The sequence below is a fragment of the Pongo abelii genome, chromosome 3, assembly GCF_028885655.2.
Source record: "Pongo abelii isolate AG06213 chromosome 3, NHGRI_mPonAbe1-v2.0_pri, whole genome shotgun sequence".
Classification (NCBI taxonomy): domain Eukaryota; kingdom Metazoa; phylum Chordata; class Mammalia; order Primates; family Hominidae; genus Pongo; species Pongo abelii.
The window spans coordinates 202,296,246-202,316,497 of NC_071988.2; the positions used below are offsets into that span (position 1 = coordinate 202,296,246).

At 34.1% G+C, this 20,252-nt stretch overlaps 1 long non-coding RNA gene across 1 annotated transcript in view; it reads right to left on the bottom strand.

The window, feature by feature from the left end:
* The window catches only part of LOC134761319 (uncharacterized), a 32,102-nt gene extending 13,470 nt beyond the window's left edge, over positions 1–18,632 (bottom strand). Inside the window, exons 1-2 of the long non-coding RNA XR_010139827.1 lie at positions 18,575–18,632; positions 10,242–10,432 (exon numbers count right to left, since the gene is read on the bottom strand). This is a non-coding gene — a long non-coding RNA (uncharacterized LOC134761319). The remainder of the gene's footprint in view (positions 1–10,241; positions 10,433–18,574) is intronic.
* Between the last annotated feature and the right edge of the window lie 1,620 nt (positions 18,633–20,252).

The window sequence follows — 20,252 nt, forward strand, 5'->3', positions numbered from 1 at the left end:
GCCAGCAATCATATATCCAACCTCTGCTTCTGTTATCATATGCCCTTCTCTGCCTCTCTCTTTCCGTTATGAGGATCCTTGTGATTATATTGGGCTCACCTGGATTATTGAGCATAGTCTTCCTACCTCAAGATTCTACATTAAATGACATCTACAAAGTATCTTTTGCCTTATGAAGAAACTGATTCACAGTATTGGGGGTTAGGAGGCAGACATCTTTGGAGGGTCATTATTCTGCCTACCACAGTAATCAAAGCCAAAATCCTTAATGATGAGGTGGAAACGAAAGGTAAAAACAAACAAACAAAAAAAACAAGTAATAATTTTTGTCCTATCACGTCTTTCTTTCAGACTTTTCTATTTGCCCTTGGCCTTTTGAAATTTCATTGAGATAACACCAGATATGAGCTTGTTTTTATTCATCTTTCTTCAAAAGAGGTTTTTCTTGTTTTAAGCTCTGATAATTATTTCTGCATTTTATTTGATTATTTGCTTTCTTTCATGTCTCTCTGATTTCTGCAATATTTAAAAGGCTTTTGATTTTTTTTCTATTTTCATTGCTTCTGAATATTTTTTGTCATAGTTTCCCTTCTCCTTTTGCTTTTAATTCTGGGAGAATCATTTGGCTTCTTTTTCTGCTTACTGATTTGCCTCTTTCTTTACTTCAATCTAATAATCAAATTTTAAATTTATTTTTCTTTCAAAGTATTTTTATTTTCTATTATCTTTACCCTCTTTCACTCCACCATCATGCATCCAATTTCCTCTGAGGAAATTGGTAATTCATTATATTTTAGTTTCAAATGTTTTCCTTTTTTTCCTGTAATAACTTTGTTTTTACTAATGTTGCCTTGTATTGAGTATGGTGAATTATTTCATGATGCCAGGTGTCCTTAATTTCCTCTTGATCCTTAATTTACTGCTCATTATTTTATTGGAGGATTGCTGTTCACCTGTCCACAGATGCTGTGGATGCTGTGGATCCTGGAAGTCACTAGCTATTTAAAACGTTGTTCTGTTTCTATTTCCAGGCATTGCTTGTGCCTAGTAACAAACAGTGTTTCCACCAGCTGTCCAGCATAGGGAGTGAGGCCAATCTGCCCAGCTACTCTTGAGTCTGTAATCCTGACAATTGTCCTCAGTCTCCCTCCAATTGCTGCTGCAACTACTTCCACCTCCATAGCAGTGTTCTGTGCATTTTTAGACCTATGATTGGTTTCCTTTTTTGTTTGTTCTCTGTTGTTCTGATCACATTTATTTTCTATCTGTGAGGGATTCCTCACACATTCTGGTAAGTTCACAGCTATTTATTATTTTCCAGTGAGGGATATCATATATTTTCCTCACACATTCCAGTAACTTGAAAGCACTATATTTTTTTCAATGAAGGCTATTATATAAAAATTTTTTAATGTGCCTTTTCTTGTTTCATGCATTTTTTGTTGTTTAATTTTCACTACATACCCTTATTCAATTTGCCAACACCTTCTCCTACTTAAAGTGCCCACATAAATGTGTTTCCTCTGGTAGCTTTTTTCTGATTATTTTCTTCTTAGAAATATGCCCCTGTAATAATCTCCCAAACCAATTGGCCTTTCTCCTTCTTCCTGCTCATCAACTTGATACTAGTTCAATGCTCTGCACTAGATAAGTGGCAAGAGAATGAATTTGGTCTTTCTGGCTATCTGCTGTAATCACATTCATTAGATCACTCAGCACATAATAGTAACAGATTTTCCAATTTACAAATTATTTTCTTCTTGAAACTATCCTATTTTATTAAAGGTGGGTGAGTGACTGAAACAACAAATGGGGTGATCACCAGCCCCACTGATGAACAGGGAACTAGGTACAGTGTGTTGCAGGGAACATAAAGCTAACAGCCATCTAATCATGGTAAAAACACAGGGAAAGCTGTATGTAACCTTGCTACATATATTTAATATTTACGAGAGAAGTATCTTAGTCCATTTTGAACTGTTACAACAGAATCACAGACTGAGTAACTTATAAACATAAATTTATTTCTCATGATTCTGGAGAATAGGAAGTCCAAGATCAAGAGGGTGTCATCTTGTGAGGGCCTTCTTGCTATGTCATCTCATGGCAGAAAGCAAGAGAGGAAAATAGCACACGTATGTATGTGGAGGTGAGGGCAAACTTGCTCCAATAAACCCACTCCTGCAATAAGAAAAACACTCCCTGGATAACAGCATGAATCCACATGAATCCATTCAGGAGGGCAGACCACTCATAAACCAAGTCAGCTCTCTTTAGGTCCCACCTCCCAATACTCTTGTATTGAGGATTCAGTTTCCAACATATCCTTTATGTGTGATACATTTAAAGCATAGTAGGAAGTTTTTGAAATTAAAGGAAAAGAGATGAATAATTCAGTAAATAATGTTGAAATTATTAATTAGCAATTTATGAAGAAATATATTTATACCTTTACATTATGCCATATTCCAAAATAAATTTCAAATTATTAATTAACATAAAAATAGATGAAACACATTAATGTTTATCTAACATATGTAAGAACATGACATTCTAAACTTCAAAGCTGTAGAAGAAAACACAAGGGAAATTAAAACTGACCAGATAAAAAATTAAAACATTCATATGATTTACAAAATGAAAAACAAAAGGAAAAAAATTGCAGTGAATTTCAGCTTAATGAATAAATTAAAATAATTAATGTAGTTTAATTTTAACTTCCTGTAAATATAAAAATGTGTAAGAAAGTAACTCTAATTCTGCTAGTGAAACCAAAAACGTACGCAATTCAACAAAACAAAAAGAAAGTCACATATTTATCAATTCTAAGAAATGAAATTAAAAATCCACGAATATCTCTCATCTTTCATTCTAGTTCTTTTACCAACTGGGCATATTGAGGTCAAATAAATTTAGGCACTTAAAGTAGGCAGTCACATCTCTGATAAACATGCACACACACATGAGTGCCTCAATTTCAGCACTAACATGCAATAAATTAAGTTGAATTCTTTACAAATTACAAATTTGGAAAGAATATTTTTGAAAGAAGATGAATAAATCACTGAAATTTAGGAAAAAACTAGAATCAGAAAATACTTTGAGGAAAAAAAACATGACATTTACATTGAAGAATGGTTCAAATGATGTTCTATTGCATGAGGCAGAATGTGCTGAAATTCCACTTTAAAATGATAACATAGAAAAATGATCTCTCACTTCTTAGTAAATGTTATAAAGGCTATTTGAAATTCTGGTCTCCAGGGAACCAATGAGGAATGAAGTTTTCAATGGGACCGTTAAGTCATAGCAAGTGACAGGATAGTCAGTACTTGTTCTCATATATGAACAACCCTAGTCATTCTCATAAGGTAACAGTTTTGATATCAAGACACAAGTACTTTTAAGAGTGAACATTTTTAAATGAGATACTGGCATTCATGGCTACGTACAGTGGTTTATTTCCTGAATAAATGTGACTTTTTATTGAATTTAGCTACAAGTAGTCACAGCCTAAGCATTAATGCTTAGAAGAGCTACTGAAGGAAGTTTATAGGATCCAATCTTTGACGATCTCTGAAGATTAGGAATTTAAAGCTACCAAATGTTGCATGTAGGGTAGTGGTGGTGGGATGAAAGATACTGTGGTTTGATTTCTGAGTAACCCTTTCAAAATGTTCAAATGATTGCATTAAGCCTTTTCAATGCATCCTCCCTGAAACGCACTTCCTCCACTGAGTAAAAGGACTCACGGCAGAAATGACCATTTTATTGGTGCTCACTGCCATCTTGTTTCTTGTGATGGATCTTGACACAAAGCAATTAAAGGTTTTGTTTTGCACAAAAAAAAATGTGTGTGGTTATTTTTATGTTTTAATCACCAATTTCATTTAAAAACAAAAATATCTACAATATCCATGCCCTTCCTGTAGACAATATTATGACTACATCAAGGCTGATTGTGCTCCAATAAGCAATGGAATTAATTAGTTACAAAAATTATGTTAGGTGTGACGACATGCTAGTATTATTTCAGACAAATTATTCTGACAAAAAAATAGTTACTGCAGAAACAAGAAAAGAAATTCTTGACAGTAAGGCTGCATGCATCGAACAAGTTCTAGAAAAAAGAATAAAGACTATTTAAGGAACCATCTAAATGTTTGTTCCTTGGTCTCCCTTTCTGTTTTTCCAAACAGTTCCTTTCAGTTAGCCACTGGCCTTATCCTCTTGCTGTTCTAGTCCTTAATGACACTGGGGTGGGCCTGCCTCTGGACTTTACCTGTCCTCACACCCACATAACTACAGATTTTTCTCATTCCTTCAAGGCCCTTCTGGGTGACTGGCTGGGTACTGCTGAAAAAACCACATTAAGTTGTCAATAACAGCTTCCTATCTTCCATCTTTCAGGAGAAAAGCCACAAATTAGGATCATTTCAGGTTCTCTGGTGCAAGGCTGAGTTTTTCTCGTTTTTGCTTTTATTGCTGTTTTGTGGTTGATGTGTGTAGCTGGAGGAGGAGAGGTTGAATTAAGAAAATATACAAACATTTAATAATATATCTTATAGGCAGGTTTTAAAAGAGTAGTCATGGAAAGCAAAATACGATATCACTGGAACTATTTTGTTTTCCAGCACAGTATTTAAACTTTGAAGTTGAGTGTCATTAGGCTAGGCATGACTTCTGCAGTTCTCTATAATCCCTCTCTAGCCTGCAGGGCTGATTTATAGGACTGCTTGGCCCTTGAAAGCATGTGAATGTCCAACCACTGGCACAAGCCTGTGTCTCTCACTTATAATGACTAGACTCCCTTTGCTTAATTTAAACACTTCCTGACTTTAAATTTTATAAGAAATAAAAAATAAACCAAATATTTATGTCTAGAAATAAATTGTATTAGATGAGAAGCTTGGAACCTCCATTTTCCAGGTTTATCATCTATATAAATGAAGTTATTTGGAAAATGACTCTATTTTATTTCCTTCTTTGCCTTAGAAGAGTGTTGATGTGTAGTACACTTAAAATAATGATTGCAAATATCCTTTTATTTTTATTAGTTGCTGTCTCAGCCTGGTTTACAACAAGCTCTTTGTTGAATATATATGTCCATTACGACACTTATGTCAGGACTAGCATGAAGCCAACCTGGCGCAAGGGCTCTAAATTTAAGCAGACATTCTCACCCAGGTGACACCTATGTACTTGCAGAATCCTGAGCATCCTGCCTCCTTAATTTTTGAGCCTTAGGCACCTCATTCTTAAGAAGCAATTTATAGTAATCTTACTTATAGTAATCATTAAAAATCCATGGTTTAGCCATATGAATATAGTATAATTAGCTTAGCTAGATTAATAATAATTATTCAATGTTCTCAATTACTATGCCAAAAATAAGTTCAAATTTTAAGAAGAGGGGACACGTGGTGATCTGGTCCCTGTTTCTAAAATAAAATCAATGAATTTTATCTCTGGATGCTCTTTTTACAAAGAACTTTGTAAGACTCAAGGACACAGATATTAGTACCCACTCACTTCTCTTCACCTTCTTGGCTCCATTGTGGTCCAAATGACAAAGGGACTACTGCCTTAGCCTTCCAATTTGCATCCACTGTAAAAGAGTGATCATTCTTCTCAATGTCTTATGGGACATAGTATAGTTCTCTCTTGCTGTAAACTGGTAGGTCCATTTGTCATTTTGAGGCTTTACGGTAACCATGGAGTGAATACTCCCCGAGACATTACTGGCATAAAGGATATGGGGGAGAGGCCATTGTCAGTTTAGGTACCAAAGTAGAAGAAATGGTAATTGACTCCATTAGGACAGGTTTTTCTTAGCAACTATCGAAAACGACTAAGGCAGGCATTGTTAGGTGACTAAAGGGTTACGCTCTGCCAATGGGGCAATATCTTAGGAAAATTTGAGTGTTACTATTATTATGACCTCCTGGGTACCCACCTGCTAGTAAGACTGAGTTCATGTAGGTTATTTTAAAAGAATATATGTTAAACAAACTTCATCTCATTGTTTCTCTCTTAATATTAGGTGCTAAGTACTTAGAATAATATAGTTGCTTAATATGGTTTGCACATTTAATTAGAAGATACAACATTTATAAACTATATTAGAAAATAAAGTTTTTTTAAATTTACATGCTTGTTCATTTACAAGAAAAATGGAAAGAATAATCTATTTTATCTCAAGACATATTAGACATACCTTTCTTCCCTTTCCACTGAAAAATTTAATGACTAAGTAAAACTATTTTAGAATAACTGAATCTAAAATTATCCTGAAATTTTCAGGTAATCATTAGCAATTAATATTTAAGTGCCTATGGTATATTAAATACTGGATACTATTAGCTATTATTTGGAATATATTCTGCTTAAGTTCTTCCTTCACCATGTAAGTTCATCATTTTCCCTTCTGTTTAAGTTTTTTTTAATCTTATTTTGAGGTAAAACAAAATTAGTTTTTTAATCATAAATTATTTTTCTTAGCACTTAAGAAGTATTTAAAAATTTTTAGTAACATATTTTATATGTTTAGAAAAATGTTGGAATTTTGACTGGAAATAAATCTATGCATCAATTTGAAAATGATCACTAGCTTAAGTTACTGTGTCTTCCTGTTGTGAACATAATATAGATCTTCATTAATTTTTGACTTATTTAATGGTTTTCAGTTGAATTTTTCTAGGTTCTCTATAAAAGTCTTCCACAATTTCTTATTTTTTTGAGACAAGATCTCGCTCTGTCACCCTGTGGGTGGAGTACATTTGCATAATCATAGTTCACTGCCACCATGAACTCATGGGCTAAAGTGATTATCCCCCCTTAGCATCCCAAGCAGCTGGGAGTAGAGGGGTGTGCAAACATGCTCAGCTAATTTATTTTTATTTTTATTTTTTTAGAGACAGAATTTGGCTATGTTGCCTAGACTGGTCTAAAACTCCTAGTGTCAAGTGATCCCAGCTCCTTAGCCTCCCCAGAAGCTGGGATTACAGGTGTAAGCCACCGCCCTTGGCTCCAAAATTTTTTGTTAGATTTACACACATATGTTTATACATACACTTCTTCTAGGTGTTTTGATACAGTATATTTAATTTTGTTAAGTATAAAATATTTCTCAAATTCTTATGATTTCTTCATTAACCTCGATTTTTCAAAGGTTAAATTTAAATCATATGTAATATTCTATTTATATGTTTATTGTACTAAATGCACAAAATTTATGAATTTTAAATTTTTCCACATGAATGGAAATATTTACTATTAGGGTCTGACTTGTTTTGTCCATGATAATTGTTTTTTAACTAAAAATATCCATTTTCTGTTATTAAGGCATTAATTACTTTGTCAGATATTTTCCTCATCATTTTCTAACTTTATTCTTGTGAAGTTACATTTTAAATGCATCTATTGAAGACATAGCTTGCTTTTGTTTTCTTGACCAATTTGATCATCTCTCTATTTTAAAAAGCAGTTTAATTTTATTTATATGTTTTGTAATTACTGATGCACCTGGATATACTTGAATTGCCTTATTTTGTTTAATATTAGTGGCACTTTTTATATGCTTACATGCTTCTACTTCCTTATAATTTCAATTAAATTGAACCTTTCCTAGTAACTGTTTGAATTAAACACTGTCTATCTTACGCTTGCAAATGAATTTTCATTGATATTTCACTTAACATATTATGTTAATCAATGTATCTACCCAAATAGGTCAAAATTAAAGAAATTTAGGATATATTAACTTTAATAACTATCTACCCTAATCTTACATGCTATTATTGGTTTTGTGTTTTTTTTGTTTTGTTTTGTTTTGAGATGGAATATCACTCTGTTGCCCAGGCTGGAGTGCAATTTCAGCTCACAGCAACCTCTGCCTCCTAGGTTCAAGCTATTCTCATGCCTCAGTCTTCCTAGTAGCTGGATTACAGGTGCCTAGCAACCACACTCAGCTAATTTTTTGTATTTTAGTAGAGATGGGATTTCACCATGTTGGCCAGGCTGGTCTGGAACTCCTGGGCTTAAGTGATCCACCTGCCTCAGCATCCCAAATTGCTGGGATTACAGGCGTGAGCCACCACGCCCAGCCACCATTATTGTTTAATATTTAACTTCCTCCATGTTTTATTGCAAAAATTACATATGAAGGGATTTGTTCAATAAAATCAGTATTTGTTGAAATTACCCTTGTTTGTTAGTGTATTTCCTACTTGTTCTTTCTTGCTATCCATTTACCTTTAAGCTTGATGTTTTTCTTTCTTGAAGTTCATCCACTGGAAGTTGTTTTTGTAAGTTTCTTTTTGTCTGAATTGTCTTTATTTCAACCTCTTGGATTTATACTTTAGCTGTATACACACTTCTAACTTAACAAATGTTTTTCTTCAGCAATACTAAGGTATTTTTTCACTGTCTCCTTAATTCCAAAATTGTTTTTTGGAATTGAGCTATCAGGGTAATTGTCTTTACTCTGTAAGGTAATCTGTTTGTATGTTTCTAAGGTTATTAATTGTTCAGTAATTTTCTTTGATTTGTTTAGGAGTGAATTCCAGTTATTTGTGGTATGTGGGATCCACTGGACTTCCTAAATCCGAAGAGTCACAATGCCATTGGTTCCTGAAAATTCTTGTTGCTATATTTTCAAAATGACCTCTTCTCAGTTTTTCTAATTTCATGTGGATCTGCAATTAGATGCATAGCAGGCCATCTCCCTCTGAACTGTTCCTATTTTTCATCTTAATTGCCGTTTTTATTTATTTTTCCTTTTGTGAATCCGTTTATAGAAAGGACCATTTTATGTTTTTGTCCCGGCCTGGGGTTTCACAGAATGACCAGCATAATGATAGGTATTCAGAGGAGAGAAGACTTGTGCTTTCAAGTATTCATGGGTTGCCAGCTCATGAATGCCAGACCATAGTATGAAAATGATAAATTTTCAGGCATTCATTCTCTTATGTCAAAAAGAGGATTATTTGATTCTAGGCCTCCCTTTACCTGAATCTAAGAGCCTTGGGTTTATACCAATGAAGAATAAATTCAGTGATAAATAACAAACCCCAAATAGTGGTAGCTTACACACACACACATACATACACACAAATAACACAAATAGATTCATTTTCTACCAGAAAAAATAATCTGAAAGTAGTTAGTGCAGGACAGACATGATGATTCCATAGCTGTTATGAACCCAGTTTTCTTCTACATTTACACTCCCAGCTTTAAGATAAAGCATTAATGATGAAGTCTACTAATTGCAAATGAGGGATACAACCTCATGCTCCCTGTTCCTGACAGAAAGAAGAGAAAGCAAGGGAAAAATATGCTCCTAACAGCTGACTCTGATAAAGAGATGTAATATGATAGTCACCCAATACCTACCACTTGTGTCACACTGCCAGGATTTATGTGCCCGTCATTACTTCCCTCTGAGAAAATGGCTGTTAGTCTGTAGCTGGGCACGCTGCCACCAAAATAAAATTGGGGTTCAGTAATTAAGATTAATGGGGAAAGTACATTGGGCAGGCAACAAGCATTCTCTACCATCGTTGAGTCAAACTCTTTCCTCCTGTTCACTGCATCCCTTAACCCTAAGACTACAAACCCAGGGCACTGCCAAAGCAAACAAAATACAACACCCTTCATGGGCCCTCATAGCTTCAACTTTACCTTAAAACTAGGGATAAAAGTTCCCATTCTATTCTGAAACCTTGTCTACTTACATGTTTAGCTCTGTACTTAAAAGTTTGTAATATTTTATCAAGTGCTCTGTTGCAAGATATTATTTTAGAAGGCAAGCATCTCCCACTTCATGTAAACAATCTGATTCTAAAATCCAAAAACGCTGAGAGATTATTTACCAGAATGATAGGGAATAATGACCTATTCTCCACAATTAGACATGGGAAAAATACAATGTATTATACCTCAATCAAAACACACGGCTGGTTTTCTAAATTTCCACTAAATGTAATAAAATGTTTACTTATAAATGATCATGTTTGAATGTAAAAATGCTTAAAATCTTCTTTCCTAATCATCAATTAATGCGGTTGTTAAATTCGTTTTGTATGCAGTAAAATGTACAGTTTACATGTCACACCATAAACATTCTGTTTACGATACAGAAAGGCCAATAACACATAGCAATAAATAAATTGGCTAGAAAAACTGCATATGAAAATTTACAATAAAATAGCAATTTCCTGTAATAAACTATAACTTACCAGTTGGGGTGGAGAGTTAAGGCTTGGGAAAAGCTGAGATGCCAAGAGCAGAAGAGGGTTGATCACTATTATTTCATTATTTTTCACTGGTTATGGAAGTTGATAGTGAAGACAAGTGAGGTGAAGAGGCAGTAACTATCCAACTCAGAATCCAGTACAAATCTTCTGTCATTCTGGTGCTGCTGTAAAAACTTTTGAACAGAAAAGCTTCAGTGATGTGGTTGTAGTTTTAGGATGAAAAATCTTAAAAGAAAACTTTGCTTGCACTTCAAATTTTAACATTCACATTCTCTTTGTATAATACTATAAGACAAAACAGGTCTTTTGCTTTAAAGGAAAGCTCCTATCTCATTGCCATAACATCTCAGAAAAATGTTTATTTTTGCGTCTACATAGCCCATCTACTACAATCTCTCTCAACGTGCCAACAAGATCTGATTCAAATTCCCTTGTAAACCATCAGTGTGCTTTGCAAAATGTTTACATGTGATTTTGACATTCTAGTAGTTGTTTCTGAAATGTAATTCGAGATTTATCTCCAGATAACTTTCTTTAAAATGTGTTACTGTGTTTTAAGATGTAAATATGTGTTTTTTTATAAATAAGCTTTAATTTAAAAAGCTGTATTGCAAGATGTGCACATACTCTGATATTTGCCTAGTAAAATTCAAAAGGATCCCACTAGAACGGAGTAGCCATATTCCTCCCAGATCCTCCCTCGTACAACTAACAATCCCAGAACAAGAAAAAAGCAAAGAATAGAAAAACTCTGAAGTGTGGAAGAAAGAAGGGCTGCCTAGTACTCTTGCAACTTGAGAAGACACAGTGCTGAGTTCCCTGGGTCTTTTTCAATACAGGGCCTTAATATAAATGCCACGGGGGAGCTACACTTTCAACCCACCTTTCTGAAACAAAGCTCCCTATTTGTAGATGTGACGCTTAACATACATATCCAACTGGCCCTCGCACTACACTTCAATAGGGGAACTACCTACTAAAAAAGAAGCTTATATTGGATCCAGAGTCCCATAATATAAAATGCACGAGATACAACTGAAAATCACTTGTCATAGCAGGTAGGAGGAAAATCACAATTGAAATGGGAAAAAAGAATCCACACAAACCATCAGAGAAAAAATAGACTGAAAGAATCATGAACACAGTCTTGTGAGACAATAACTAAAGAGCTAACATTTATATCATAAAGGCTCCAGAAGGACAGCAGAGAGGGTGGAACTAAAAAATGTTTGAATAAGTAATGGGTGAAATCTCTCAAATTCTATGAAAGATATAAACTTACAGATTCAAGAGCCTGACTGTGCCACAAATGGGATAATCCCAAAGAAATCCACACCAAGACAAAGCACAATTAAACTTCTGAAGACTAAAAGCAAAAAAATAAATAAAGCACACTGAAAGCAACTAGAAAGGAACGTATTACTCATAGACAAACATCAAGTGAATTGAAAGGGACTTGTCACCTGAGACCAAGTACTGAAAAAATTGTCAATACCATTCAGCAAAAATATATTTCAGTGATATGATGGGGGAAATAAAGGCATTCTCAAAAAAAGAAAAACTAAGAGAAGATGTAACAAGCAAACTTACCCTTCAAGAACGGCTTAAGGAAATTTCCTAAACAGAAAAGCAGTTATAACAGAAGGCTTGGAACTTCAGAAAGCAAAGGAAACCATAATAAGTAAAATAAAAATAAAATATAATGGGCTTTCTTTTTTCATTAGCTTTTAAATCACCTTTGAAGGTTCAGGCAAAAATTATACTTTGATATAGTACTCAGTGTAAGTAAAAGAAATACTGAAGACAACTATGATAAGTGACATTTGTATTTCAAATTATCTAGAACAACTACTAAAACAATTATTCAAAATAACAGACTAAAATACTATAAACAAATCAAGATGCAACCCTAAACAAAGTTTAAGTAACACAGGGGAACCAAGTATAAGAGAAACAGAGGAATGAAAAAAGGAAACAAACAGAAAACAAATAATAAAATGGCAGACTTAAATTCTAACAATATCACCAATTACCTTAATTATAAATGGTCCAAATACACTAATTAAAAGAAAGATGTCGGCGGTGTGTTTAAAAAACATGACCCAACTCTGTGTTGTCTACAAGAGATTCATTATGAAATGTAATAACACCAGTAATTTAAAAGTAAAAGGATAAAAGAGACATAGTGTGTAAATATTAATCAAAACAAACCAGGAATGGCTTCATTAATATAAAATAAAATAAACTTCAGAGGAAAGAGAAGTGGGAGACATTTTATATAATGATTAAAAATATCAATCCACCAGAAAGACAAAACCATCCTAAATGGATGGTTTTCAGATAATAGAGCCTCAAAATACATGAAGCAAAAACTGATAGCATTGAAAGGATAAAATAACAAATCACAATTGTAATTCAGGATCTCATCATCTCTGTTGGCAGTTGATAGAACTACTAGAGACAACATCAGCAAGAATAAAGAATAACTGAATCAAAAAATATTATCCAATCAACATAGATAGACACCCCACCCCAAAATTACAGAACTCATACATTTTGTTCAAATGCTTTTGGAACATTGACCAAGATAGATCATATCCTAGGCTATAACACAAATAGCAACAAATTTAAAAGAATTGAAACTGTATGTAGAATATAGTCTCTGACCACCATGGAATCAAACTAGAAATCAATAACAGAAACATAAGAAATAAATCTCAAAGCATTTGGTATTAAACAACACACTTCTAAATAATCCTTGGGTCAAAAAGGAATTTTTAAAAATACATAAACCTAAATTAAATTGAAAACACATAATATCAAAATATGTGGGATGCAAAGTAGTACTGGAATATCTTGCCAGCAAAGTAAAGCAAGAAAAGTAAATAAAAGGCATACAGATTGGAATGCATGATACTATTTACAATTGTTCCCCCCAAAATAAGTACTTATGTATAAATGTCAGAAAACAGATGCAGTATCCGTATTTGACACTACAAAAGGCTGATGAAAAATTCAAACAAGAACTGGATAACTGAAAGCACATACTTTGTTCACAATTGGAAGAGTCCACATAATAAAAATGTCAACTCTCTGCTAATTAATCTATAGGTTGAATTCAATTGTTTCTGTAAATGCTAGCAAGAATTTTCATAGGCATAGAAAAGCTTATCTTAACATTTATATGGAAGGCACTAGATAGAAGAAAAAAACACTTTTGAAAACACTTTTGAAACACTGTAAGAATCAGTCTGCATAATGGGAAGGTTTACTATTTAGTCACTGTGGTATTGCTGGAGGGGATAGACACATAGACATATGGAAAAAATACATCATCCAGATATAGACCCGTACAAATATACTCAACTGAATTTTAACAAAGCTGCAAAAGCAAGTCAATGGAAGAAAAGTAGCCATTTTAAAGTTGCTGGAGAAACTGGAAATATATAGACTTTCAAGATGTTAAAAATGAACCTTAACCTAAATCTCACATTTTGCATACAATTAACTAAAAATAGATAGCAGGCATAAGTGTAAAACTATACAACAACAACAACAACAACAACAGAATATCTTTAAGGCCTAGGGCTAAGTGAAGAGTTCCAATTGTCATGAAAAGCACAATCCATAAAAGGTCAAATTGACAAATCGGACCCCATCATAATTCAAAAATTTTACTCTATGAAAAGGCACATGAAGAGGATGAAATGACAAGTTACAGACTGGAAGAAAACATTTGCAAGCCACATATCTGACAAAGAATTTATATCTGGAATATACAAAGAACCCTGAAAACTTGATAGAAAAAAAATTAGAAAATGGGCAAAGTCTTTAACAAGCATTTAACTGAAGTTAGGCAGATACTCAACATCATTTGCCATTAGTGAAATGAAAATCAAAACAATAGTGAGATATTGCTATATACCTATGAAAGTGGGTGAAATAAAAATAGTGACACCACCAAGTGCTGACAAGGACGTGGAGATGCATTACTTCATGCATTGCTGCTGGGTTGTAAAATGATACAGCTACTCTGGGAAACATTTTGGCAAGTCTTCAAATGAAAAAAACAAAACAAAACAAACAAACAAACAAAAACACTAAACATGCAGTTCCCATATGACCTAGCAATCACACTTGCATATTTTTTGGAGTAATAAAACCTTACATTATACAAAAAAACAAAACATCGATGATCACAGTAGTTTCATTTTTAGTAGCCAAAAACTGGGAACAACACAAATGTCCTTCAAAGGGTGGATGCTTAACAAACTTGGATGTAAACAAATCCAATACCATGTAATACTACTCAGCAATATAAAGGAATGGACTATCTACATGGGACACCTTCAATGGTTCTCAGGGAATAATGCTGTGTGAAAAAAAAAAGGCAATTTCCAATGGTTACACAATGTATGAGTCTTAATTATATTACATTCTTGAAATGACAGAATCATAGAGATGCAGATCAGTAGTTGCTAGAGGATAATTACTAGAGAAGGAAGCGCAATGAGTCAGAGAGTATGGCTATTGAAGGTACCACAACTGATCCTTTTGATGGAAATGTTCTTTATCTAGACTGCAGAGATGATCAGATAAATGTACATATGTGCTGAAATTTTATAGAACTAAATATACAGCCACACAAATGAGCACATATAAGCCTGGTGAAACCTGAATAAGGTTGAGATACTGTCAAATGCCTTGTCCTGGTTGTAATGTGATACTATTGTTATGAAAGATGTTACCAATGGGGAAACCAGGTGAAGGGTATACTGGATTTCTCTCTATTATTTCTTATAACTGTATGTGATGCAATAATTACCTCAAAATAAAAGCTTAAAAATAAAAGGAATGCTTTTTCCACCAAAGCATTAATGAAATATATGCTTATGAATATTAGTTTTAATTATTGTCAGATGTAACATCCTTTTTATATCTTAATAATGCATCAATCATCACAATATTATAAAAATCTCATTTTGTGATTTCTCCCACATTATATATGAATGTATTAAATGCATACATACAAAAATGTTTTATAATTTTTACATTTAGATATTTAATCCACCTTATTTATATTCTATACAATATTAAGTATGAATATAGTATAACTTTCCTTCAAATGGATATTATTTTCTGAAACTGCTTACTGAACTGCTTATTCTTTGCCATAATTTGAAGATCCAAATTTTCTTATATCTGTGTGACTCAGCTCCTGCACCTACAATTCTGTTCCATTAAATTGTTTATATTTACATTTTATATGAGTTAAGATAAGCTAATTATATCATTTTTCTATTGTTGCTTAAACAAACACATATACCATCTCACAGTTTTTGTGGGTTAGGAGTCTAGGTACGGCTGAGCCAGGTCCTCTGACTATAATCAAGGTGCCACCCAGAGCTCAGCTCTCATCTGGATGCTTAACAAACATAAGCTTATGATCAAAACATCACGAAACATAAGGAACTAAAACACACTGAATGAGGGCTATCTGAAAAAAGAAAAAAAGCACAGTAAATTCAGACTGTACAAAACTATATAGATTGGATTTTGGGATACATAATATATAACATTCTGATTGGCAAGCAGTTTAGGAAAACATTGTATATAGAAGCAAAGCAGATTAAAATATATGGAGACAAGCAGTTTAAAGGCTATTCTTGGGTACATAACAGTGCCTGGCTCCTGGCTGATACTTGGGGCAGGCTGTGTTCCCAGTGGGGAGATAGAATGAATTTCTGTAGAGAATGAGGGAAATTAAAAAAAAAAAAAAAGAGTGGGACTAGTCTAAACACAAAAAGACTGTACTGTACAGGACATAGGATGCACATTTTATCAGGAAAGAGTGTCAGGACACAAGCACATGTCAGCATTTGTAAAAAGATGGGAGTTCTAAAGAACAACAGCAGAAAATAATGTATAAGCTTTGGTCCAAACTGACAGAGCAATCTAACCTTTCTGATGAATCAATGCTGATTCCCAAGACACAGAGCTTGAAGTATATTAGTCTGGCTTAAATCAAGATTAGTTTTATTTTTTATTGTTGTTTGTTTGGCTATTTTCTCTTCATTGTGAATGTTTCAGTAACATGCCATTTTGTAACTTAGTCTCCTAGGTTTCCCTATAAATCTCTCAAATTCAAAAAAAGGCAAATCTGGACCAATATTTCTTTATAAACTTCAGTTATATTTGAGAATTTAAAAAGTTAACAAACTTCAGTTAAATATTTATACTACTATTTAAAAATATATTAACAATCACTATTGTTATTTTAAATGAAATATACCCACAGTGAACAAACGTAGTTTGTAATTGTCTCTGGATTTTCTAATAAATGCTTAAAATTTTAGAACTTGAGTATACCATTGTTCCCTGTTTATCAATGCATCACACTCTCATATTAACTATTTGCCAAGATTATAATTAATAACTTCATACAAGTAATTTACAGCAGGCTGATTATGAGTAATTTTTATTTTATAATACAGTGGCTCTTTAGTATATTTTATAATCCATTAAAAATATGATACAGCATAATGTAAAATATATTTTTCCATATAAAGAAAATGTTAGAAATGGGCTGGTAGTCTTGAATATTCCACTAGCTGTGATGACCTCATTTGAGTGATAAATTGTTAAGATTAGCTCTCTAATTCATTATAGTCAATTCTTTTGAAAATTGTAATAGATATTTCAGTGAATTAGAGAATTAATCTAACAATCTGCCAAACAAGCTAACCTGATAGTTTGAAGCTTTCCTGAGTATAATGTAATTTTAAACTAAGAGAGATCATATCCCATGAGCAACAAATTGAGATAATCTGTGTAACTTAATTTTGAATGGTAATTATATTAATGAAATAAGATTTTAAAAGCATTTCAAATCCATACATTCCTATAAAAAATTGTTTAATCAACCCACTAAAACAGGGGTTAGTTTAATTTTCTAAATTTTGTAAAATGCTTGTCTTTAATAAATATTATCAGGAACAAAGTGATAGGTTCTTCCTAATCTAGTCACTGAAACTACTTTTCCATCTGTGCCATCAGGGCAAAAGCCCACAGGTCTATATATCTTATTAGTACAGTGTATCTTATAAATAATCAAAAGAACTTGCTACAGGTTATGTAGGAAATTCAAGTGACTAATGAAATAATAAAATATGAAGGATGTATTTATGAAATTCAGGATGGCATTATGTGGTTCTGTTTGGAATAAAGGCATCATGCAGTTTCTGACTCAATGAGACCAAATAAGAAGTTACAGTGGGTCCTAAACATCACAGTTTTAGCATAAAAAAAATCATATACATAAATAAGTAGGGTTGCATGAGCCAGGTTAGTAAGTGTGTGAAGTGTGTGTGTGTGTGTGTGTGTGTGTTTAGGAGCTAGTGTGTCAGGGAAATAGAGCTGAAAGGAGAGGATGGTTAAATATTTCTGTTATATGGAGTATTCATGCTATTCTAATGCCTCTGTTAAAACTTCATCATGTGACTTCAGGCTGCAAAAATAGTTTTATGTCCAGGCAAGTGAGCACCAAGCACAAAATTCCACGTCATGTTCAAGAACACATTCATTTTAGTGTCTGTTCACTTTGGGTCTCTTAAGGATCGTCCCTGACTGAGCTGGACAAATATTAACCAATCTATACAAGACAAGCACCCCCTGGTGGATGCTGTGTGTTTCTTGTGCTTAGAACAGTATTTATCATATAGTATCTGAGTCCGAAAACCTCTCCCGCTTTCTCTACCTAATAACGTTGTGCCTTCCCCCTTAGTTCTCGCTAGGAATTTGCAAGATAATCCATAGATTGGAGCTGAGGGTTGCTTCTCTAGAACTGAATAAGGACCATCTACCATAGTTGGAAATCCAATGTGGGAAGAGTTAGTGGGAAAGATTTGTACCATAGTCCAAAAGGAAGATCCAAAATCACTAGAGAAACCAAATGTAAAGGCCAATACACTAATAATAGGCAAGATAATTATAATGAACACTTATTAAATACTTTAATAAATGCTCTTTACCTTAGTAATCTAATTAACACCATAGCAATCTTATTAAGAACCATTATTCCCCTTCTCTGTATTTTTTCAGATGAGGAAGGCATCAAGTTAGGCAAAAAGATTATCTTGCCCAAGGACATACAGTTAATATGTGGCAGATCTGGTAGTTGCACAATACAGAGGCAGCCTGATTCTAAAGTCTGTCACATGGCAGCAGCAATACATATTGCTTTTTAAAGACAAACTACTTTTTAAGCAATCTTATTAATAAAAATTATATGCAAAAAAAAGTGGAGGTTAAGGTACCTGGCAAGCTACAGGAACTTTTGAATACATTTAATTGTGTGATGGTCTGGTGTCTCTGAAACAAAAGAAATATCAATGATTATAACATGTTTTTCAAGAGCTAAAATAGTTGAAAAAATTCAGAGTTGTAACCCTATGCAGCACAGTTAAAATCACTGTGATGAGAATCTGCATGAGCTCAAAATATAGGCAATGTGGCCAGCAATTAAACCCTTGCTAGCCTGACTGAAGAATCAGTCTCAGTGACAGTACAAGGCTGAATCTCACAGATTCCCCTGTTACTCCTGAAATATCATATCTAGGCAGTGGTTGTGCTCTTGCCCAGTACATGCAGAAGGCGTACCTGCCTGTCTCTTGAACACCAAAGTACACATATATCCATTCCACCTCGCAACATGCTCGCTCTGGTGATGTCAACTGGCAATGCATCAATGTTGCTTTTTATTTCTTCCTCTTTGGAAGTGACTCTTTCTATAGTAATGAATAGCAGAGAATGTCATGAGCTGTGTCTCCCACAGACTAATTATATTCAGTAGTTTGGGGCATTCATCTTGAGATGCCTACTCAAAAATGTGTCACGAACGGCGTCATTCCCATGTTGCCCTGGCAGTAGATCCTTCATCCTCAAGGCAGAATCACTAAGAGCTGTATTCCACAAATCATCTGTGCAAGTAAGTCAAATGTAAAGGCAAGGAGAGCCAAAAATGTTCTTGAAATATCCTCAAAGGAAGATGCATAAGGGACTGCTCAGTTATCACCTTCCCATACTAAGAAATTATAATGATCACATATACAGATCTTCATACAGATTGACATGCTGCATGACAACAATGTATTGCATCTGTATCTGTATAAGGGAAACAGATCTTAAGGGAACAGTTTCCAGTTCCTTAAAATCTGTGGCATGATGGTGATGTGAGAACCCTCCTGTAAATTGAAGGGTATTGCATCGATATGCACAGACATGTATTTCTTCCCTCTCCAAACAGACTGGGATGCAGTTTCCTCATTAAACATAGTGGTCATTGGAAACAATGATTAGAGAGTGATAGTTGCTATTATAAGTGGGAGGTTCCTGATACCAGAATGTCAGACAAAATAGCTGGCAAAGATGCAGATACTACAGAGGAAACTAGAGTAAGTTACATCACACAGGTGGTCTTAAGCTAATGGGTCAATTACTTCTGTGTTTTGTTTTCTTTCTTTGAGACAGATTCTTGCTCTGCCACCCATACTGGAGTGCAGTGGTGCAATCATTTCTTACTGCACCTCTACCTCCCAGACTCAAACGATCCACCCACCTCAGCCTCTCTAGTAGCTGGGACCACAGGTACGTGCCCACCACAACTGGCTAAGATTTTTTTTTTCTTTGTAGAGATGAGGTCTCCTCTGTGTTTCCCAGGCTAGTCTCAAACTCCTAGACTTAACAGATCCACCTGCCTCAGCCTCCCAAAGTGTTGGGATTACAGCTGTGGGCCATCACACCTGACTGTGGGTCAATTATTGAAAGTTCTACAGCAGAAGTCAACAAGTAGAAAATAGAAGAATCAAATGCAAACTAAGAAGAGCGTAAAGGGCAAGGGTCCAGGAGAAAGATTATAAAGACGGAATTGAGAATTTGCAATTACACAAAGATGGTACAAAAGCAGAAAGAGTATGGAAATAAAGGATGTCCAAA